Source organism: Bos grunniens, chromosome 29 (assembly GCF_055505025.1).
Source record: "Bos grunniens cultivar Pamir isolate PY7600 chromosome 29, Bosgru_T2T1.0, whole genome shotgun sequence".
Lineage (NCBI taxonomy): Eukaryota > Metazoa > Chordata > Mammalia > Artiodactyla > Bovidae > Bos > Bos grunniens.
In genome coordinates, this window is record NC_141193.1 from 25,223,794 (window position 1) to 25,247,395 (window position 23,602).

Genomic DNA, 23,602 nt, shown 5'->3' on the forward strand with positions numbered 1-23,602 from the left:
CAACCCAGGGATCGAACCCAGATCTCCTGCATTGCAGGTGGATTCTTTACCCTCTGAGCTTAGTGGTATGCTAACAAACTGGTTCTCAGAAAAAAAATAAAAATTTTAAAAGCTATAATTTGTGGCATTTGCCAATTTCCCTGGTGTAAATGCTCCCACCATGGCTGATGTCAAACTATGAATGTGAGGGGCCATGCTGCCAGTCTTGGAAGAGATCAGAAGTTTGACTCAAACGCTTGGTGCCTCAGTTTTCTCATCTGCAAAACGGACCAGTAGCACAGAATGCACTACATAAATGCTCTTGTTACTGTTTAGTCACTAAGTCGTGTCCAACCCTTTTGCGACCGCATGGACTGCAGCCTGCCAGGCTCCTCTGTCCATGGGATTTCCCGTGCAAGAATATTAGAGTGGGTTGTCATTTCCTTCTCCAGAGGATCTTCCTGACCCAGGGAGCAAACCCGCACCTCCTGCATTAGCAGGCAGGTTCTCTACCACTGAGCTACCAAGGAGGCTCATTTAAGCGTTAACTATTATTTCCACAACACTCAGTCTCACTCTTGCTCATCCGGCTCTGACACTGGCCCCATCCCAGCGCCTGGCCTTCCGCCTGATGCCCTGGCAGGCACAATCTCTGTCTTGGTCATCTTCCTTCTAGGACTGAGGCCTTGTCCACTCTTGCAGCTCTGCCCTCTCCAAACGGAACTAGAATCCTGACCTAGCCAGTGCTGGTGACACACACACCCTGATCGCAAATGATTCTGGGCTTCTGATCTCTACCTGCCTCTGGTTTTAGCCCTAGATGTCCCTGATGCCAACCTTGGGCCTGAATGCCAGGGCCACCTGTGCGTTGCTCTGGATTGTCCATGAAGATCCTGTCTGGCATCTGCTCCGCTCTCCATCACCCACAGAACCACCTCTCATAGGGCTCGTACACACTTGGAAAGGAGGGGGCTGGGGTACAGAGCTAGGTCTGTTCCCACCTGCGGCTAGGGAGAACTCTGGCTCCTGCCACACCTCACTGTGGGGTCTAGTCCTCCATCAGGGCCCCCACCCTCAGCCTCTCAGGTAGCCCTTCTGTGCTCAGGTTGGGAAGATGCTGGCACTTCAGGGTTTGGTAAAAGAATCAGGCAAAACTGAGACCCAATCAGAGCCTGGGGGGGACACAAGATGGAAACTGTTTGGAAACGTGAGCTGGGTCTGAGGCAGCTTTGCTAGGAGAGAGGACACTGTATGAGCCAGGAAGTTGAATGGAATAGGAAAGAGGAAAAAAGAAGCCAGAATTCAAGGCTGAAAAGGGTCTAGAGACCAGGGGCCGGGGGAGGGCTGTGACCAAGCCTTCAGTTGCTGGGAGAATCCCTCAAAACACAGCAGACTGGATGTTCTGAGGTCACACACCTTAAGGCAGCCACGGTCCTCTGCAAAAAGGATGGATTCGGAGGCCGAGAGACCTGGCTGAAACGCTGTGCTCTGCCACCTTGTCCCCACGGGGTCCTGGACCTGTGTCCTAGCTTCTTTGAGCCTCGGTTTCTTCCTCTGGGCTGCGGAAGCAATAGGAGCTGCCGGTCACAAGCTTATGGTAAAGATGGTGGAAGTGACTGAGGCAGAGAAAGGACGAGGCCACCGGGGCTGACAGCCTCCCTGTCACCACGCTGACCTGCTTCAAAGCTGCCTCTCCCAGGCCCCTCCAAGCCGCTCCTGCCCTCCATAGCAGGTGGTGCCATCAGCTGCAAAGCTCTGTTTCCTTTGTCCTTAGGCTCTGCCAGGTGTCCTGGAGCTAAGGAGAGCAATGCTGAAGATGCTACCTTGAGGATGAACGGGGCCTCTCTGGTAGAACTGCTCTCTCCCCTTTGGAGAGCCCTTGGTGGTTTCGGGGTCCCCTGGGTCAGACACAGGGCCCAGAGGAAGGTGGGGCATAAAGAGCTGAAAACCCAACTTCATGGGGCTCCCCAGATCGTCTTCCATCATGAACACTGCCCCAGCCCCCAGCCACCCTCACTGTTGCTTCTCAGCCCGTGTCTCCCTGGTCCTCCGTCCTGGACAGGCCCCTCTGCTCCTCTCCCCTGAGCTGTGGCCAGGGCCTGCCGAAGCTCACGCCGCCTCTGGGAAACCTCCCCAGGGAATCCAGCGCACACTGACGTCTCTTCCAGCTGAATTCTTTCCCTAGTGTTTTGATCTGTAACTCGGCACCCGGCAATGGACCACACTCCAGCCTGGGCCACTCCCTGGCTCTCTTGCCCAGAACCTTGACTGTTGTGAGCTGCCCAAGCTGGGGGTAGGAGGGACAGGGGATGGGTCTCCTTCTGTCTCTTCTAAGATGGGGAGTCCAGTACACCGAGGACAGGATGGAAGGCCAAGCAATGTACATCCAGCTCCTTCTGCACATTCAAGTTTGTAAAGGAGATGCGAAGGAGATTAAATAGGAGAAAAGAGGGAAGGAAGAAGTGAATGAAAAGGAGTGAAAGGTGAAGGAAGGGGACCTATGTGAGACTTAGGACCAGAGTCACAAGAAGACAGATCAGGCCATGATCCAGGCTGCCTTGGCTCATGCTTTAAGGCTTTCTATAGATTACTCTTGATTATGTAACTGTGGCTCAACAGACTCCTCTCTTTGAAAAACCTTTGGAACTCACCTCCTCCAGGCAGCCTTCCTTGATTGGCTCTACTCTTTTGCCCATCCCCTTGACTCCCTGAGCTGTATTACTTTGCACTTATTAACGCCCATGGATTTCCCATGAATCCAGATCCTCTAGGCAAGGGCTGAGGTCTCTGCCTCATTGTAGTTGAGTTTAATGCTACATTTACCATTTGTGGTCAGAGATTACACTCTTTTTTCCATCACCTTTCTTTGATCAATTTCAGAGGGTGGTTTGGGGATATATTTTGCACAGCTGTTTTAGACCCAATTTGCCTCGAAGTAATCTTGAGACAGCATCTGCTTTAATCTTAAATGTTTCTTTACTATCAGGCTCTGTGTGCTGGACCCATGAGGATATACAGATGACTAAACCCCAGTCCTGCCCTCAACCAGCTTGCAGTCCTGTGAGCAGAGTGGAATAGGTGCTAAATGTCAATGGAGGCTGTGGGACATGGGTGCCTGGGAGGGCACAGCGGGAAAATCCAGGAAGCTGCACAGGGAATTGATGTCTGAGCATCCCAAGGACCAAAGGACCCAGAGAGCTCACCAGACTGCGCAGAGGGTATTCCAGGCAGAGAACACTGCAGCAGCAGAGGCCAGAAGTGAAAGGGCAAGGCGAGCTGGGACAGGGCCCCTCAGTGTGGCTGGACAGTGGGCAGGAGGGGGCCTCATTTCCCACGGCTGAGGGCTTCGGGCATCCTGCGAACACACACAGACTGTAACTCACTTTCCCACTTTCACAGCCCCCCAAAGTGGGCTGTAACTCACAGCCCACTTTCCCTCGGTAGGATAAAGGCGAGGACTGCCATTCTAGTTGGCATTTACAGATCTGCGTGTCAGGGAGAGTGGGGGTGTAACAATACAGATGGATTTCAAAAACTACTTATGACACAAAGACCACACGCTACCTGAGTTCATTTATACCAAGATCAAGAACAGACAAAAGTCATCTTCAGTGACAGAAATGGCGAGGACGGTTCCCTCTGAGGGCGGGTACTGACTGACGGAGAAAGAAGGAACTCTGAGAGGTGATGGAAACGTCCCACATCTCAATCCTGGTGATGGTTATTCTACTTCATATAGTCATCAAAACTTGCTGAATGCAATGCTGAATGTACATCTTCCTGCTCATAAAACCGACCTTCAAATGCGTGTGAGCATTCTCAGTTGTCATGATGACTGAAGGGTGCTCCTGGGGAATATTCAGGGGAGTGGCCAGGGATGCTGTCATAATAAAGAACTCCCCACCTACAGACCAGCAGAGTCCTTGTTAGAAACACTGCTGTAGGCCTCAGGGAGCTACAAGAGGTTCAAAGAGCAGAGAGAACTGGCTACTTCTGGGTTCTGGGAAGGCAGGGCTTTGAGGTGATGGGAGCCCACAGGTCCAGGTATCTTGGGTGTGAAGTGACACAGAGGTGGATATGTGACTTCCACTGCCACTCCTGGGCCTTGTATTTGGCCAACTCCAGCCCACTGGCCCAATGCTGCCCAGACCTGGGAGGCACCCTGGGTTGTCCCTCTAAGGCATCCCAGAAGGGGTTGGAAGGAGAGCAGCTAAGGGAGTCAGAGGCAGCAAATGTCAGAGGGAAAAGGACAGGCCCCATGCTGGCCTCCCTGCCTCGATAAGCACCGGGGATGCTGACTCTGAGCGTCTTCCTCTGAAACGTAGTCTCAGTGGAGCAGGAGCAGGTGGGAGTTGGGGGCACCCTGGGTGACCAGAGGCACAGGAAGCAGGGCTGGATGCTGCCACTGCTCCTACCAAAAACCATGTTCTGAAATCATGAGCCACAGAAGAACACAGCCAGCTCCCACCAAAATGCTCACCTGACCCCTTCCTTCAGGAAGCCTTCTCTGACCTCCACACTGAGCAGGTGTCTGTCCTGGGTCCCCAGAACCCTCAGCTCATCACCAGGGCACAGTTACATACCTAAGTGTGAATTCCTGCTCTGCCACTTACTTGCTGTGTGTTTCTGGCAAGTTACTTAAACTCTCTGAGTCTTTATCAATACACTGAGAACAATAAAAACTTTTCTGCAATGAACTGTGATAAAAGATCAGTGAGATAACGTAGTAAGCACTCAGAAACGTTAGTACTTATGACTACCAGAGTGGGCATCTGTACAGGCCATTGTTGTCTGGATACTCACTGGTGACCCCAACAGACACACACAAGCTCCTGTGGGCAGGGTCCCCACGGCAGGTTGATTTCCTGGCGCAGTAAATACCTGCATGTGTGAATGAATCCCAATTCCGAAAGATCTCTCCTGAGAGCTCTCTTTTTCCACCCACGATGCCTCTAAATCACCATAATTCCTCAGAAATGGAGGGTGGATTCATTTGTATTCTGTTCCCTTTTCTCTCTTCCCTCCAACGCCATGGAGAAACCTACACAACATTTACTTAGAAAAATTAATGGTTTCTTCCTGGACCCTCCACTCCTAAAACTTCATTTAGTGGTCTTTTTCAATGAGTACCCAAAAATCCTTAATAAAAACCACCCTGTGGTTCCTCAAAAAGTTAAATATAGACGTATCATTTGATCTAGCAATTCCACTTCTAGGCCTGGACCCCAAATAATGGGAAGCACGGGCTCAAGTAGGTACCTGTATGTCAAAGTGCATAACAGCATTATTCACAATATCCAGAAGGCAGAAGCAACCCCGGTGTCCATCGACAGATGAATGGCTGAACAAATGTGGCACATACATACAATGGACTATTACTCAGTCTTAAAAAGGAAGGAAATTCTGGCACAGGGTACAACCTGGGTGAACACTGAAAATATGCTAAGTGAAATAAGCTAGCCACGAAAGGACGAATGGCATATGATCCCACTTATAGACGGTACCTAGAACATGTGGAAATAGAAAGAGGTTATCAGAGACTGGGGTAGGGGGAATGAGGAGTCATTGTTTAATGGGTACAGAGGTTCAGTTTTGCGATGTGAAGAGTTCTATGGATAGATGGTGACAATGGCTGTACTACAATATGAATGCATTTAATGCTACTAAACTATATACTTAGAATGGTTACAGTAGTACATTTTATGTATTGCTTCCTAATTTAAAAAAGGCACCCCAAACCAAATCATCAAACCGCTGGAGGGACTCCATCTGAAATCTGACACCCCTCTATCACACCCTCAAGGCCTGTGACTCTGGCCTCCTGGCCCATAGTCTCCCTCTCCAGCCTTTCCTTGGCTCCAGCTCTGGTATCCACTGTTTTCTTTCCACCTCAGGATCCAGGGCCATGTCATCAGCATCCATGAAATCAACCTGCATCGACACGTTCTTTAATCGCATGCTCCTCTTCCCCCCTCCCCAGCAGTCCCGTCCTGTCCACCCTCTTGGGGATGGTTATATCAGAAGCCTTGAGAATCTGAGATGGAAGAGCTGTGTTTGTAAAGATGTTCACTACTGCGTATGTTCACCAAATAAGAAATGGCTAAGTAAAGTATGGTAAAACCACTGAGGATGGAAGAAGGTCATGCATGAACACAAAAGTTATGAGAAAACGTTAAGTAAAAAATGCTGGGTACAAAACTAGACAACTATTAAAAGATACAGATCCATAGAAGAAACAGAATGGGACAGATAAAATCATAGTTCATCTTACATTTAATTCTACAGTGTGGTTCTGTTATTTTTATGGTATAACTTATTTTTTTAAAGACTGGACCACTCTCCTAGGCAGATGATGAAATCTTTGGGTCCACTCCAGACAGCCACATGCTGCCCACCACTGAAGTTCACTGAATGAATCCCTCCTGAGTGGCTTCCAGAGAATTGGGGGGAGAAAAGGAACATCTCCACTCTTAGGAAAGACATGTTAAAGCTTGGTACAGTATGTCTCTCTAGGTCTCTCAACCAGTCATCTCATCACATGAAGGTCTGTATGCTGCCATCACAGTAACCAGATATAGTCAAGAACAGTTGATGCCCTTCATTAGGCCAAAGTCAGGAATTCTTACTAAGACACTGCTCGCTTACAAATTGTGGATCCCCTGTGTCTAGCTTGAGGGGATCCCTTCCCAACTCAACGTGCTGCACCCCAGCTATAGAAACTTAAGTCTAGACTGTGTCAAGGGGGGGACACAGGAAGGAAGATGGCTTTGATTCTAAGTGCCACAGTTGAGTGGAGAAGGCAATGGCACCCCACTCCAGTGCTCTTGCCTGGAGAACCCCACGGACGGAGGAACCTGGTAGGCTACAGTCCATGGGGTTACTAAGAGTCGGACACAACTGAGTGACTTCACTTTTACTTTTCACTTTCAAGCATTGGAGAAGGAAATGGCAACCCACTCCAGTGTTCTTGCCTGGAGAATCCCAGGGATGGGGGAGCCTGGTGGGCACAGGGTCGGACATGACTGAAGCGACTTAGCAGCAGCAGCAGCCACGGTTGAGTGGGAAAAGCTTTCTTCTAAGAGTCTGGGATTTCTGGAGCTTTGCCAGACATTGCTGGCCAAGGTACTCATCCTATATCTCACCAGATGCTAAAAAGATGGAGGTAACATTAAAGAATGGTGAAAGACCTTATTTTCCACAATGCCACTGTTGATGGTAAGGAAAAGCTTTTTGGTGATGGTACTGTGCAAAAATTAAAAGGGTTAAGTGTTTTTTTCTTCAGCTGACTTGAGTTTCCAGTTCCTAGAAGTGACAAGACATGCAGAAATCAGATGGAATTTGGACCAGGGCACCTAGAGACAGTCTGTGCTTCTCAGATTTAGATTACCTGTCAACTTGCCCCCTCAGAAGGTCCGGCCTAGTATCTGGTTCTGTCTGCTTGGTGGAAGCATCAATCTCCTCTGTGGCAGGACCACCTGTCTGCCTCCCGTATATCACATCATCTGAGTGTCACAGGGAGCCACACCCCGACGCTGCGACACTGGTCACTGTCCTCTGGGAAGATGACAGTGTGGGCCTGCAGACATCACAGACCACTGTGCTGAGTCCTCAAGGGCCCCAGAAACCCAAGCCTTACCGCCCAGAGACGGGAAACAGTATGGGAGAGGGGAAGGACTTTGACCCAGCTCACGTAACTACAAGTAAGCTTTGGACTGAACAGATATACACACATGGAGAGCTATGATGACCCTCCCTGGTAAGAACATCTTTCCTGGTCTGTGGGTTAAATTTTCGGTAAAAGGTGCCATATATTTTGAAATGTTCACACATATCCTGTGTTCAACTTAATGCAGACAAAAAGCTTTAAACGATTAGCCATCTTTTGGAGTTTTTCCATTCCTACTTGTAGATCCATTTAAACAATTAATTAGGTGCTTGAAGAATTTATACTTCTATAAATAGTTTCTCTCTCCCCATCGCCCTCTCTGCTTTCTTTGAAATCTGTCAATTTATTGAAGAAGATGATAATTCCTCGTCCTGACAATATGGGCCTTTGTGCTTCAGGTGAGTTAATTTAAAATCTCTCTAAGGGAAATGGCTGAGGGCATGAGTTACACAAGGGAAAATCTGAAACGAAACCAAAAGGCTGTATATTTGCACTGGAAAGGGGATGAGGGAAGACCATAAAAGGTTACCATTTTAACTGTATTACAAGCATTTCAGGTATGTTTGACTATTTCATCTTAGTCAACAGTCACGCTGAACATGCAGACATGACTCAAACTTTCTTTTTTTTTTTTTTTTTGACTCAAACTTTCAAACGTGAATGATATCACAGATATTCAGATCATCTGAGCTTTATCATTTTGACCATACACAGCTTACTATGCCCTTACCTTACTATGCTACAATACCTTTATTCAGTCCAAGATATGAGGCTTTAAGAGAAAGAGAAGGTTAGACAGCATCATCAACTCAATGGACATGAATTTGAGGAAACTTGGGGAGATAGTGGAGGACAGAGGAGCCTGGAGTGCTGCAGTCTATGAGGTCGCAAAGATTCGGATACAACTGAGCAACTGAACACCACCACCAACACCAAAAGGCTGCATACATAAATGGTGGTTTCCTGCTTGTTAGACAGCTATTTAATGAGCCACTGCTGAGTGTCGGGCTTGGTTCTCTGGGCATGAAACACGCATGGAGAATGGGACTTTAATTCTCTTGGACCCATTAACATCACGTGATTTCTTATTACTCAGGCCTGTGTGATCTGGGCCTGCCCCTCTCTCCTCCATTTCTCCTTCCCACCCTCCCTCTTGGCCTATGTTTTATAGCCACACTTGCTGTCCCCTGAAAACACCAAGCTATTCTTACCCAGGGGCCTTTGCACTTGTGGTCTCCTCTTCCTAGAATCCTCTTCCCCAAGGTATCCTCCTCACTCCATTCAGGACTTTCAAATATCATTTCCTGGAAGATGATTCTATTTAAGGGTAAATCTCTTCCCCCCAGTCACCCCTCAATGGGTTTTATCTGTCTCCAGAGTATTGCTCACCTCTTGAAATGTTATACTTTGCTTATGTTTTCTGTCTCCCTTGGTAGAGGTAGTTCATCTTTTTTAGCAATGCATCTCTACAGAGTCTAGAACAACCTCGCGCAACAGATGTTTCTATGTGAATAATGAATGAAGCAACGGGTTTTGGACAGTTTGGGGTGCTCAGTGAGTCAGCTTTGCAGGAGTTGTTCTGGTGCCCGGTCAGATCGTGGCCCCCCACTCCTGGGCCTCCCCCTCCCCTTCCTGTTGGACTCTGTCTGTGAATGGATGCTCGGCCACTCAGGTTCCAAGCCTTGCCATCATTTCTCATTCCTCTCTTCTCTCCTCCCATATCCAGTCCACCGCTGATTCTGGTGACACTGCGGCCTCTGCATCAAATCCTCTTTCTCCTCATTCTTACAAGCCTCCCCTGCTCCCCGCCCCGCCCAGACCCTCCTGATCTCTTACCTGTAGGACTGTCATTGTTTCCTACCTGAGCTCCCTGCCAGCAGGCTCTCTCCTCCAATCTGTTCTGTGCGGCCAGAGTGAGTTTCCTAATGGCCATGTCTGATCAAGTCTCTCCCCTACTCAAAAACTAAAGGCCGAGCCCTTGGCTTGACACTCCTGCCCCAGCCACTGCCTCCACGCTCCTACCCAGTCTTCCTTCTCACAGCTCCTCTTTTATCCTTTTTGCTCCAGTGGGAATGAACCACTTTCCAGTTTCTACACTTGTCCTAGAAGCCCCTACCACCAGCTCTCTGCTCTTGCTGTTTTCACTATTTGTAATATTTTCCTCCTTCCTTCCACCATACAAATCATGCAGACCCAGCTCCAATGCTACTGAGCTTCTCCAAGAAGCCACTTCTCATCTTCCAGGAGAATAAAGCCTTCCTTCTCAACTTTGTCCAAGGAGTCAGCTGTCTCTTTCAGGACAGGTTTCAGGAAAGGATAGGCAAAGTGACGCAGAAGAAAGGGTTCAGGTTAAACTCTGAGTTTTAACTTCCCCATCTATAAAGTGGGAATAATAATACTACTGATATCATAAGATCAAATATGTAAGTGACAGCCTGTAAGAAAAACTTTGACTGTATATAAATGATCAATCACCCTTAGGCATGAAATAACTGATAAACAAAAGTGCGACTTCTCCTAGGAAGCTTCATGGATGTCCTAGGCTGGCTGAGCCCTAAGTCCAGGAATAGATCAGTGGAGGAGGGATTTTTTGAGAGACAGGGCCTTTCAGGATCTAAAATCTCATGTCCTTGAGCAATCTTTAAGAAGAGAAGAAGTGGAGGGTATATCCATAAGGCCAGGACCTAAATGGTATTAATAGCTACCTATTCCGAGTTTTTTCTATGCCCCAGGCACTGTGCTAAGTACCCTACATAAATGATCTCATCATAGAGTAATAGAAGAGGAAAACCAGGCCCACAGCAGTTATATAAATAAGTGCTTCCTCCCTCCCCCCACCACACTAACAATTTAGACCTGAAAGCTATCCTGAAAATCTCCAACCCAATGATCTTATTTTTCGGATGGAGAAATTGAGACCCAGAGAGGTTATAAGCATTCACTGAAATTGTCCAGCCAGGAAGGAGACCCCAGGTCTCTTCACTCTGAGGGTGAGAGACGTCGCATTGCAATTGCAACTCAGGGGCCACTGCTCATTATGAAGTCTATGCAAATAGTGCTTCTGGAGCACTATGCCATTTACATACCCAACAATATGAGTGGTGGCTCCTGGAGAGATGCCAGCTGGTCACCCTGTCTCTGCTCCTTGCCAGGCTGCTCCCTCAAGAAGGAAGCTCTCGAGACAAGAGCCTCAGGCCCCTAGAGACTGAATACTGTCCTCCTTGCCAACTCCCCCATCCAACAGTCTTTTCAAAGGTGACTGACTTCATCCATTCACCACCCACCTTGCACTCACTCCATCAACACACCTCTCAGGACACCTCTCTGCACCAGGTACTGGGTTCAGCTCTGGGGACACCCAGCTGCCCTTGGGGGAGTCTTGCCCTGAGCCACCACCCGAGCCTGATGGGGCTGTAACTCAAGCCTCCCCAGCAGCTCCATCAGCAGTACCTAGAGGCTACATGGAACAAACATCAAGGAGGGAGAGATGGCCGGACAGGAAGTCCCTGGAGACCTCTGCAAAGGGATGATGAAGGGAGCTTGGTTGGATCAGAAAGCTGAGGCCCTTAAGGTGCAGTGGGGAGTGAGGGGGAAGGCATCTCATCAGGTCAAAGGTGGGGGGGTGATGGCTCCTCAACCACAACATCACCTGGTCCAATTGAGGACACTGTTTCAGTGATTTCAAACCTGAGTACCTGCTTAAGAGAGATCCCCTGTGAGGCTGAAAGAGCCTTTTTTTTAAAACAGAAAATATGGTAGCTAATGAATGGCACCTACTGCTCCAAGGGGGGAGGGGGGCAGGGTGGAATTACAAAGACTTTCCTGATATACTGGGGTAAATTTTTATGTTCTAGGGTTTCGTTGAGGATAAGGATGGAATTGTATAGGAGAGGAAGTAAGTCTGAAAGCCAGGGACGCTAGATTCTAATGCAGGTTTTGCCTTGAACCCTCCTGTGACCTTGGTCAAGCCACCTCACTGGGCCTCAGTTTCCCCATCTGTAGAATGAGGGGGCTAAATGAATTCCCAAGGTTCACCTGGTCCTGACCCTCGAAAGCCACACGATCCCTGGTAAGGTAAGCCCCTCAGAGCTCTGACCCGAGCAATCTCCAGGTTTTGCAGGAGTCTGGGCCTCAGCCGGTAGAAGGGGCACGCTGGGGGAGGGGAACGCGCTGGGCTTTCATTTTGGGGGTGGGTTGGGGAATTGGTGGTTTAAGCTACACGGTCGGGGGAGGCGAAGCGAAGGCTGGGAGCCACGGTTAACAGGCCAGCAGGCTAGCGGCGATCTCCAACCTCCCCCCGGAGCTTCGGACCCTGGAGAGGTAATGCAGCCAGGAGCCGCGCACCCGCCACAGCAGCAGAGGCTCGGACCCGGGACCGCCATCGCGATCCCTCCCCTCTCGGGAACCGCGCACGAGCTTCGTGGGGAGTGGCTGCTGCTCCCTCCCCTCTACCCAGGGCCGGGTCCCCTCCCAGGCTTGGAGGACCCTTCCCCCAGTCCGGGGGCGTCGGGAGCCCCATGGGGGCGTGGCGGGGGCGGGCGCCTGCTTCTCCGCCCGGGGGTCTGGAGGAGATCTGTTGCCGGGCCTCCCTGGGAGGGACCCTGCGCCCTCCACCTCCCAGCTCCCCACACAAAGGCGCCGACTGAGGCGCAGCACTTACCGGCCAGAGGGCTCCGGGCGCCGGCGAGCGGGCGGGCAGGCTGGCGGGAGGATGTGCGCGCGCGAGTGTGCGTGTGTCCCTGTGTGTGTCAGCGCGAGTGTGTGAATGTGTGTATGTGACGGGGACCTCGCCGAGCTCTGCGCGTCTGCGTCTGCGGGGGCGTCCGTCCGTCCGTGGGTCCGTCTGCCCTGCGCTCTGTCCCGTGCTCCGTGCGCGCTCCCTCGCCCGGCCGCCTCGCCAAACCGGCTTCGGCTGCAGAGTCTCGGGCGCAGCCGCCGGGTCGGCTCGGCACCCTCGGCCCCGGCTCCGCCCCGCCCCCGGGCGGGCTTGCGCCGCTCCCCGGGAATTGCGCAGGGCCCGCGGGGCTGGCGGGCGGGGGGCGGGGAGATCCGGCGACGTCCGGGGCCCAAGTCGGGCGGGATCACAGACCCTTCATCCCTGCCTGACCCTGGTCTCGGGCGCCTGCACCCCGCAACTCCGCTTGGAGTCCACGCAGACACTGCGCCCGCGCCGAGGTTGCCTGGACAGGGAGGGCGGGGAAGCGGGAGCACCGCATCCATTTCATTCATGATTTTCTCCTCTCGGAAGCCCCGAGGCCCGGGCCGCGCCGCTACGGCGGCCGTCAGAGGGACCCCGGCAGGGCCGTGAGCACCGAACCCGGTGCAGGAGGGACAGGCAGACAGCTGAGGGTAGGGGAAAGCAAGACAAAGGGGTCATAGCCAGGGTTGGGGGGAATTGTATGGAGGGGGTGCTGTGGCGCTCCCCGCATGACGCCCGCAAGATGTCATTGCCACACCTGCACAAGCGGTGTGGTTGCAAACCCGGGGCGCACGCAGTGCCGGGTGCCCAGGACCTGCTCCCGTACTGTCGGTGGAGGCACTCGCCTTACCACCCTTCCCCGTTGAGTCGCTGAGGAGTAAAACCTTCCTTCGCCGGATCTCACCCTCCTGATGCGCGTCATGGGGCGTGCATCTGTCTATGCTTTATGGGGGGAGGGCACCGGGGGGCCGGAAGTTCAAGGGGCTGCCCACGCACCCCACAGTCCCACGTTCCTCAGGCTGGCGCCCCATTCTGTCCCGACTTTTTGAAATATTGGGAGACACACAGGGCCGGGAAGCTGTAAACGCTTCGTTTTTACAGGGGGTACCAAGGTGCACCATCACAGAGCTACACCCTGATGCCAGCTACCGCCCTCTTTGACCTGGATTTCTACAATAGCCTCCTTCCTGGTACCCCCGCTGCCACCCTTGACCCCCTGCAGTCGATTCTCTACTGTCAGAGCTAACCTTTGAAAACGTAAGTCAAATGGCGTTGCTTCTTTACTGGAAATCCTTCAATGGCTCTCCACTCATTCAAGGGAAAGCTACAGCCCCTGTAATGGCCTGCAAGGCCTCTCATGAGCTGGCTTCCTTTTGTTTAACTCTGAGACTTCACTTCCTACCGCTGCAGTCACAGGGGCCTTTTTAGTGCATCACCAACATGGTAGCCACCCTGTGGCCTCAGGGCCTTTGCACTGCTATTTTCTCTGCCTGGAAACTTCCCCCAGATAGTCACATGGCTTGCTCCTTTACCTCTTAAAAGTGTTGCCTCAAACAGGCTTCTGTGACCACTCTATTTTAAATGCACACCCACTCCCTCCATTTTCTCCATGGTAGTCATGACCTTTGTTTTGTGTTCCCTGCCCGTAAGGTTCACTGGCCCTTCACTTCCAGCTCTCACCTTAGTCCTCTGGCATCCTAGTTCTCCAGCCTTACCACACTCTTCTCTAAACAGACTGCATTTTCCCATTTCTAGCCTTTGTTCAGGCTGTGCTTTCAGCCTGGAATTTCTCCGTCCTTCAGCATAAGGCTAATTTTCCCCAAACAGTGCCAGTGTAATGTTGCTGCTGCTGCTGCTAAGTCACTTCAGTCGTGTCCGACTCTGTGCGACCCCACAGACGGCAGCCCACCAGGCTCTCTTGTCCCTGGGATTCTCCAGGCAAGAACACTGGAGTGGGCTGCCATTGCCTTCTCCAAGGCATGAAAGTGAAAAGTGAAAGTGAAGTCGCTCAGTCGCCTCGGACTCCTAGAGACCCCACGGACTGCAGTCTACCAGGCTCCTCCGTCCATGGAATTTTCCAGGCAAGAGTACTGGAGTGGGGTGCCATTGCCTTCTCCAAGTATAATGTTAGCAGCTACCATAACTGAGTGTGTAGTGTGTGCCGGGCACTGCTTTGTATGGAATGCCGTCCCCTCCATGTCTTACCTAATTTTTAAGTTCCAGTTCAAACGCCTCCTTCTCCGTGGAGGCGTCTCTCATATTTCCAAGTATGCAGCCCTCATTCCTCTGTTTGCTGTACCAACGGTTCCTTGTCTTTTTGTTTTTTTCCTAGGAGGGGCACAGAGCCCAGCTGGGTCTTATTATCCTCAAGTAGTTTCTAATGGGACAAGGGGAAGGATTAAATGTCAGATCAGCAGGCCACGATGCTTGGTCTGTCTGAAGGCATGGGTGCATGTGTCAGCCAGTACTCAACGACCCTCTTTCTCTTCCAGAAAGCATCATCTCTGTCATTCACCATGAGTCTGATTTTCCCCATACAGTGTCAGTGTAACCTTAGCAGCTACCATAACTGAGTGTTTAGTATGTGCCGGGCACTGTTTTGTATGCTTCCAATGCAGAGACATTACTTTGCCAAGAAAGGTCTGTCTAGTCAAGGCTATGGTTTTTCCAGTGGTCATGTGTGGATGTGAGAGTTGGACTGTGAAGAAAGCTGAACGCCGAAGAATTGATGCTTTTGAACTGTGGTGTTGGAGAAGACTCTTGAGAGTCCCTTGGACTGCAAGAAGATCCAACCAGTCCATTCTGAAGGAGATCAGCCCTGGGATTTCTTTGGAAGGAATGATGCTAAAGCTGAAACTCCAGTACTTTGGCCACCTCATGCGAAGAGTTGACTCATTGGAAAAGACTCTGATGCTGGGAGGGATTGGGGGCAGGAGGAGAAGGAGATGACAGAGGATGAGATGGCTGGATGGCATCACTGACTCAATGGACATGAGTCTCAGTGAACTCTGGGAGATGGTGATGGACAGGGAGGCCTGGCATGCTGCGATTCATGGGATCGCAAAGAGTCAGACACAACTGAATGACTGAACTGAACTGAACTGGACTGAATGCTCTTCATGGTGACTTTGTGAGGCAGGCATTTTGATATCACCATTCTCAGAAGAGGAACTGGAAAGAAATGACTTCCTTACAGTCAGTCCCACAGTTGCTATATGAGGGGTGTGTGTTTCAAATTAAGATCTAGCTGATTCCAAAGCCCAAGCTCATAGAGCAGAGACCCTGGTGGCTAATGCATGAGGGAGCCTCAGCAAGGTCACCATGGCTCAGGTTTTTGCTGAAGCCAGCTCGGGAATCACAGGGCCGTGGTTCTGGGAGTGAGAGGAGACCTTGCTGTCTGTGGTACCTGGGATGTCCTATGGTGGAGGCTTGTTGTTGCCCTTCATAAAGTCAGCTTTGGAAGGCCAGAGCTGCCTCCTAAGCATTCCTACCTGTGTGCCCTGGGTTCATAGCCCAGCCTCAGCTGTCAGGTGTGGCTCACAATGCCCATGTCAAAGGGTTATGGTGAGGAAGGAGCATGATAATATACTTACAGGATAGGAGGGGATCAAAAATGGTCTTTCTCCTCTGCTTCTTGTAGGGAGTTTCTGTCACTTAGAGACATACCCAAACTTGTCTTCTCACCCCGTTTCTCCCCTGTGCATCCTTTTATTTAAATTTTCCAGATTCCTGTAGTCCATTGAGCGTTGCCCTGGGGTACAGGTAAGGAAAGAAAGCAACATTTATTGAGGGCTAGCCATGTGACTTGTGCGCACTCTCCTTTCTTCTTCGCAAACCCTTGAAAAGGGAGGTTCTGTTGTTACCAGTGAGGACATTGAGGCACAGAGAGCTCAGAGGACTTCCCTATGGCTACAGCCCTCACTAATTAATAGCAGTAAAGAGATTCTAACCTGCGTCTGATGCTGCACTTAGCCACCACCTGTCTTCTTCGATCTCATCACCATGAAAAACAACTCCATCAATTTCCTTTCTCGTCTCTGATGGGGAAGAAGGAGTGTTTTCTGAGGTCCCCAGCAATGAAGTAGTTGTGAGCTTGGGAGGATTTAGGCTTCCTGAGTCATTTTGTGTGACTCACTTACCCTCTCTTGATGGAGAGAGGAAGAGGGGTTTGGGAGAGAGAAAGATGGGCTGAGTAACCAAAGAGTGTCTTGCTGGTGGTTTCTGATGGATTGTTAGAGTCAATATTTCTTGCTTTTGACTTCTCTTCCAATTCACTCTATCAGTAATGAAATGTTTTGCTTTGGTGAAAATGTTCCCCTATCCAGATTTTTATTTATTTACTTACTTATTTATAACCCGCCCCAATCCTCAAAGGATTTGAGGTTGCTTACCACTGGAGTAGAAACCATAAAACAATGTTAAAATATCAGTAGAGACAGAGAAGCAGGACCAGGGAAGATGTAAATAAACTTTGAGAGACAAGACCAAGGCTTAATCCTTGCAGCTGATGTTTATTGAGTTCTTCCAGTCTGCAGAGGAACTTGTGCACATTATTTCATTTAGTCCTTAAGAGAGTCCTACAAGGTGGGTGCTCTTATTATCTTTATTTGGGGATATAGGGAACCAAGGCTCAGAGATTAAATATGATGACTAAAGTCACGTAGCTAGTCAGTCATAGAAAAAGTGAAAGTTTAGTCACTCAGTCGTGTCCAACTCTTTGCGACCCCATGAACTGTAGCCTACCAGGCTTCTCTGTCCATGGAATTTTCCAGACAAGGGTACTGGAGTGGGTTGCCATTTCCTCCTCCAGAGGATCTTTGAACCTGGGTCTCGCAGACTGTAGGCAGATGCTGTACCGTCTCAGCCACCAGAGAAGTTATGGAGCCAGTACTGAAATCTAGTTTGGCTTTGGAACTCATGTCCTTAATCACTGTCCTGTCCTGCCTCTCCAAGGGACAAAAGACTACAGGTTTGCTGACCACCCTGGATTCCTCTAGTGTACTGGATTTGAGTCTCATATTTGGTTCTGATTTTCTTGGATATCAAAAAGGAAAGGAAACAGCAAGTTAAATAGCACTAATACCCTCACAGCCTTCAAGGTCTTTGCTCAATGTCGCTCAGTCTCAATGAGATCTACCCTGACTCCTCGTCCTAATTCATACTGGAGCCTGCCTCTTCCTGCTCCCTTCAGCAATCCCAATCTCCTTTTATCTTTGCTTTTATGATGGCACATTTTATCTTCTAACATATTGGATGCTTTATTAACTATATTATGTATTTCAAATATTACATACTTTTTGCAGCACACAGGAGGTTCTACAGTATAGTCTATAGCAATAAATTCATTTATGAATTGCAAATTAGATACTTCGTTTAATATGTTCATTGTTTAATTGTCTGTCTTCTTCCACTAGAATACCATGGGGAGCATCGTTTTCTGTTTGCATTACTGTTGGATCCCAAGTGTCATGGACCGTGCCCGATATATAGCAGATACTCAATAACAGTTTTGTCGAACACTTAAATGATAATTTCAGAGAGGAAGGACAGAACCATATATCTGAAATGGTAAAGTAGGTCAATTTTTTACCGGCTCATGTTTTCTTTCTCTTTCTTTCTTTTCTCATTTTCTTCCTTTTTCTCTACTCATTTCCATGATGAACTCGAGGCAGCTCTAGCACTTAACGCTCAGAGCAAGTCTTCAGGAGGGTTTTCTGACTGTAGATCCTGATCTTACTGTCATCAGTATAGCAAATGTGTCAAGGGGGTTTCATGATGCTGATTTTGATGGACTCTTTCAAAGAAAAATGGACATTTTCCTGACATCTAAGTCTGCAAAGGCAATCCTTTTAGGGGTCTAAGAATAGTGTCTAAGTACCATTCCCAACGATTAAGGTTTTATAGCAGATCCTGTAGGGATGGAGATGGGAAAATAAAAAGTGGAGTTTTTGTGTGAAATAATTATTTAAAGAGAGGACATCCTTTGTGTTCCTAGGAGCTCACCTCTGGAGTCGTATTTCCTGGTTGCAAGCCTGAAGGGTGAAAAGCCAAGGTCGTTAGTGAGGTTTATCAGAGGAGAACCTGAGCTGAGACCAATTGCTGGGGTGCGTGCGGGTGGAGGTATGATGTGAACTTCCGTAGGAGCTGGCCACAGAACTCAGCCAAGCCTCTGGGAGCCACAAACACCGGTGTCATCTCAAGGTGAAGGCCAAGGGCACCTGGCTGCCAACCCCAGGAAGAAACATCAGAAACACTTGTGTCAGGAGGAGTGAGAGTCAGAGCTTTGGCTTTCTCATGGTCCCTGCTCTGGGCACCTGCAAAGCAGATTTATTCAACAGATATTTTCAGGAATGCCTACTCTGAGTTAGCCGTTGTTTCAGAAGCTTGAGTACATGTTAGAGAACAGGATAGTCAGCTTCTCTGACCTCACGGAATTTACTTTCTGGTGGGGACACACTGCCAGGGAGCTGGGTGAAAACAATGAATGAGGCTAACTTCAGACAGTGGTAAGTGTAGTGAAGAAAAAGAAAAGAGAGTTGGGGTGATGGAGAGTACAGGTGGACGGGGGACAGACTTTGGACTTTGGGGGTTCAGGGAAGGCCTCTCAGAGGAGATAACCCTTTAACAGGGACTTGAGTTATCAAAAGGTGCCCGCTGAGCAGGGAAGGGGAGGACCTACCTGGGCAGGACTTTAGCCTCTGGGCACAGCAGGAAGGCCAGACTGAGAGATCAGGTCGGGGAGGAGGGCAGGAGCCGGGCTGCAGGGGGCCCTGAAGGCTGAGAGGACTCTGGGTTTTACTGTGATGTGCTGAGAAGGTACTGGCAGTTTCTAAGTGGGGAGAGTGATGAGATCTGGACTCGGATCGTGTGTGTCTGGGACAGCAGCAGCATCATAGAAGTGCCGAGACTCCTGGCCCTTCTGTTCTCAGAGGGCCCCCCAGAGGCTGTGGACTCTGAACTCACTGTGTCCCAGAATCGTTTGGGGGAACTGTTTAAAAAAAATATGGATTCTCAGGCCTTTCCCTGGAAAATCTGGTTCAGTAGGATGGAGGAGAGGGCCAGCCTTAAGGAAGTTCCCCCAAATGCTTCTGGCTGATGGGCCAGGGTTGAGGACCACCCTTCTGGTCAAGGCTCCCACATTAGGAGGAGGGTACTGAGGTTCAGAGAGAAGAAATGCCTCTCCAGGGCACACGGTGAGTTCAGGGCTGACCAGTGTCCTGACCGCAGAGCAGTGCATGGATGGGGTCTCTGGAAATAAGTCATAGAAGTATCCCTTTTGGCAAAGAGGGATTAATTGGAAGGCCATGGGGAAGTTCATGGCTGGAAGGGAAGGCTGAAGAAGCATGCTTGGGAAGAGAGAGTGGTCAGGAAGCTCTGGAAGTTTGCAGGGTTGGGAGCCTTTCCACAGTGACATCGAGGTGGTACCACCAAGGATGCATGTACTGCCTTTCCTACCTCTCAGAGTCCTGGGAGAGTGAGAGGTGGATTGGCTGAGTTCTCGTTGCAGGCTCACCCCACTGGCTAGCGGGAGGGCACACCTTGATGGACAGTCCCATCCGAACTTCACCGAGATTTCATCCAAAAGGAAGTCAGAAGGCTGTTACCAAAAGAGCAGCCAAAAATGTCCTCTACCTCTGGCACCTCAGAGAGTTGTAATGACCAGTCGTCATTGCCATCATTGCTGGGATCATAGTAATACTTACTCATTTGGTAATTATAGTGTGCAAGGTACTATTCAAAGCATGCTATATTTATTAACTCAATCAACTCATACCCTAAGGCTGTGGGGCAGGTACTGAGCTGGGAAACTGGAGCAGAGAACGTATGTAGCAACTAATGCCTAGATCTTGCTTTTATAGGTCCCAAAGCCCATTTATACCTGTTGTCTAGTTTGCTCTTCACGACAGCCTGTAAGGATAGGGAATTTCACAGATGGAGAGTGTGAGCGCGTGCTCTAGAGTCACACCGCTAGTTAGTAGCGGAATCTTTGGAGTCATATAGTTATTCATTCCCTCATTCATCAAATAGCAAGTGAAGTGGCTGTCAGGGGTCAGGACTAGGTTGAGTTCTGGGAGCTCACTGGTGAACAGCTGCAGTGTCTACTCTCCATGAGTTTGCCAACTCCAGGGGCAGGGGCAGGAGAAAAGGCTAGAGCATGGGCGAGGGTCAGGAGCCAAACCAAACCAAGGGCCTCGTCTTAAGGAGGCAACCGTGGAAGGATTTTAAAACTGGGAACTTGTGTTTTATGAAGACGACTCTGACTGCAGTATGAAGACTGGCCTGGAGGGGGGTAAGAATAAAGGGAGGGAGATAGTTAGGGGGCTGATACGGTGGGATTGACAGGACTTGCTGATTGGATGATGGTGGGCGGGGGAGGGGGGGAGGGGGGGAGGGATTTAAGGTGAGGGCAAGGTGTTTGACTTGGGCAACCAGGTGGGGAGTGGTGCTGTATACTGCGGGTAAAGCCAGGTGAGGGGCCATTTGGGTGGGGGAAACAATACGCTGCATTTTGGACAAGTGATGTTGGCATTTCCAGGGGACCAGGGATGTGGAGAGAGATGGGAGTCTGTGGGCCTTTTGCCTCCAGATTACGCTCTGCCCGCGATCCCTTGCTAACTTAGACTCTCCATCTGTAAAGAACACTGGAAAACTGCAGACCGTCAGATCAACGTTCAGAGACCGCCTTCACATTTCAGATGAGAAAACGGAGGCCAAAGAAAAGTTGTTTCTGGAAGACCACAAAGTGAGTGAGAGGCCGAGCTGAAGGCCTCCTCCTCCCTGCCGCCCACAGCGCCCTGGTCCAGATTGTGTACACGGAAACCTGCAGCCCAATTCAGACTCCGGAAGGGCTCTGGTTGGCCTGTCGCTAATTCAAATTAGTTGTCATCATGAAAAAAAAATGAGGACATTGCAAGTACAAATCCATATTAAAAAAAAAAACAACAACAACAAAACAGATCCGAGAACTTCAGGCTCACTGCCTGCATGACACTGGCCAGTGAATGGGGCAGCACTGAGCCCTGAGGCAAGCCTGTCCAGTTTGCTGTGGTCTCCACTCTTACTCCCTTGCCTAAGGGCCTGTGTTATTTGCCATTTGTCAGGAAGCTTGCTCTGTTGTTTTTCTTAAAGGGGAAAGTCACATATTTCCTGGAACCTATCGAAGGGATCTCTTATCTGACCCCAGCTTGCTCCATTTCCCTGGTGTCTGTGAGCATTTGAATTATGACACTTTCCCTCTGTGAACCACAGATTCCTCACGTGTAAAGTGAGGCATTTGAATATGATGATTCCAAGGTCCTTTCCAGTTCTGGCTGGCAAGGCTCTCCCAGTCTGCACTTCAGAAATGAGTTGTGCTATTGACAATGCTTAATTGTTCTGCAGATGGTTTTTGAGGGATTGCTCACCCTTGACTCTTTTGTCCTTGAATTATGATTTATCTAAGCCCTTAGAAGAAAAATGCCTTTTGTTTTGGGAGTTTATCCTTCATCTTTTGATTTGGGGAAAAAATTGAGTATTTCAAACAATGCAGCATAGCTGCAGTTGCTAGGAAGGGCGAGCAGCCACAGAGGCTGCCTGGAGACAAGGCCATCAGAAAACTCCAGTCTCCCTGCCTTACTTCCCTTCTGCCTCCCTCCCTCTTTCATTCTCTTGCTCTCTTTTTATCTTTTGAGCAAAGATATCAAAATCAATTTGTTGTTGTTTAGTCACTAAGTCATGTCTGACTCTTTGGCTACCCCATGGAATATAGCCTGCTAGGCTTCTCTGGCCATGGAATTTTCCAGGCAAGAATACTGGAGTGGGTTGCCATTTCTTCCCACAGGGCATCTTCCCGACTCAGGGATCAGACCTGGGTCTCTTATGTCTCCTGCATTGGCAGGTGGATTCTTTACCACTAAGCCACCAAGGAAACCCTGTCAAAATCAATAATCCCTTCTAAAAAGACCAGTCTTAATCACTAGTAGAGTTTAGGTTGCCCTGAAACCAAAAGGTAATTTCTAAAGACCATTCCCCACCAGCCAAATATTGAATACTCAGTGAAATGACCTTCGGGGTTTTAATTCTGATTCTACCACTTGATTGTCGTCTGACCTTGGGTAAGTAAGTAATTTTTCTCTGGGCCCCAGTTTCCTCCTCTGTAAAATAGGTTGGAAGAAATGCCTGGACACTCTTGTATTTCCACGCGAGCCCTAATATTTTAGGAGACTGCCAGAGATTCAGAGAATAAGATAGCACCATCAGGTAATGTCTCTCTGAGTCTCCTTCCAGGTTAACAAGGCTCTGGCACCCCTTCACCTTGAAACCATAGTATTCAGCTGTAGGTCTTTGGCTTTCTCTCCTCTGGTTATTTAATCAGTGGTAAAGGAAGGATTTCTATCCACCCTTCTCAGTAGATGTGATGTGCCCCAGGCAGCTGCCTTTCAGCATCTTAACGTTTATCATCAATCCTTTATTATATAAAGGGACAGTGACAGAATCTAAATGTCTCTGGTTATTTATTTTTCAAGTCCAGTATCGCACTTCAGACCCTGCAGGTCTCCAGCGTCAGCGACGATTGTGACGAATTAAGTAACACGTCGCCCCCTGGTGACCTTTGTGAAAATTGCAAAAAGACTCAGCCATTCAACAAATACTGAACTTAAATCCTGCCTCTCCCTAGCCTTCAAGGCAGGATTTAAAAAGTGGATATATCATGTCCTGTAAAGTAATACATAGTTTAAAAATGAGAAGGTTATATATGTGAAGCTTGTATTCCTACTTTCAGAACCAACTTTTGCCCATTTGGCACTTCCACGCTTTTGCCTTTCAGTTCTTGACTTTGCAGTTGCGGGTAGAGGATGTATTGAATTTGACGTGGCCATCCTTTAGTTACACCTGTCTCTCTGTGCAACAGTGGAATTGGTTACTCCAGGAGATGATCAGCTTTCTGTTGTTGGAGATACAGAAGCAGATGTTGTGGGTGTGCTTCTTGTCCTTCTTGCAGTTGTTAGAAAAGGGTATGGATGAGGTTAGATCCACTGACCTAAATGAGCAAATATTTGTTGAGTACCTCCTATATCCCAGAAAATTCCTAAAAGACAGGATGTACAAGTTGTAAACAAAACAAAGTTCTTGTTTTACAAGCTTACATTTTATTGGGGAAAATAGACCCCAGTGTTATTTTCTAATCGGAAATTTTAAGATTCATAATTCCAAGGAATAGTAGTCTGGTTTGGCAAACGTTGGTAACAGATTTTGGCCAGGGACTTAGGGCCCTAAGG

General features: G+C 49.2%; 1 protein-coding gene across 3 annotated transcripts in view; it reads right to left on the bottom strand.

The window, feature by feature from the left end:
- Positions 1-12,747, bottom strand: part of PTPN5 (protein tyrosine phosphatase non-receptor type 5) — a 58,904-nt gene extending 46,157 nt beyond the window's left edge. The window contains exons 1-2 of one of the 3 annotated variants that reach the window (XM_086385161.1): positions 12,306-12,747; positions 1,396-1,538 (exon numbers count right to left, since the gene is read on the bottom strand). The gene's annotated coding sequence lies outside the window, so the exon portion shown is untranslated. The remainder of the gene's footprint in view (positions 1-1,395; positions 1,539-12,305) is intronic. The other 2 variants (XM_086385160.1, XM_086385163.1) reach the window with 2 other exon arrangements.
- Positions 12,748-23,602: the final 10,855 nt, after the last annotated feature.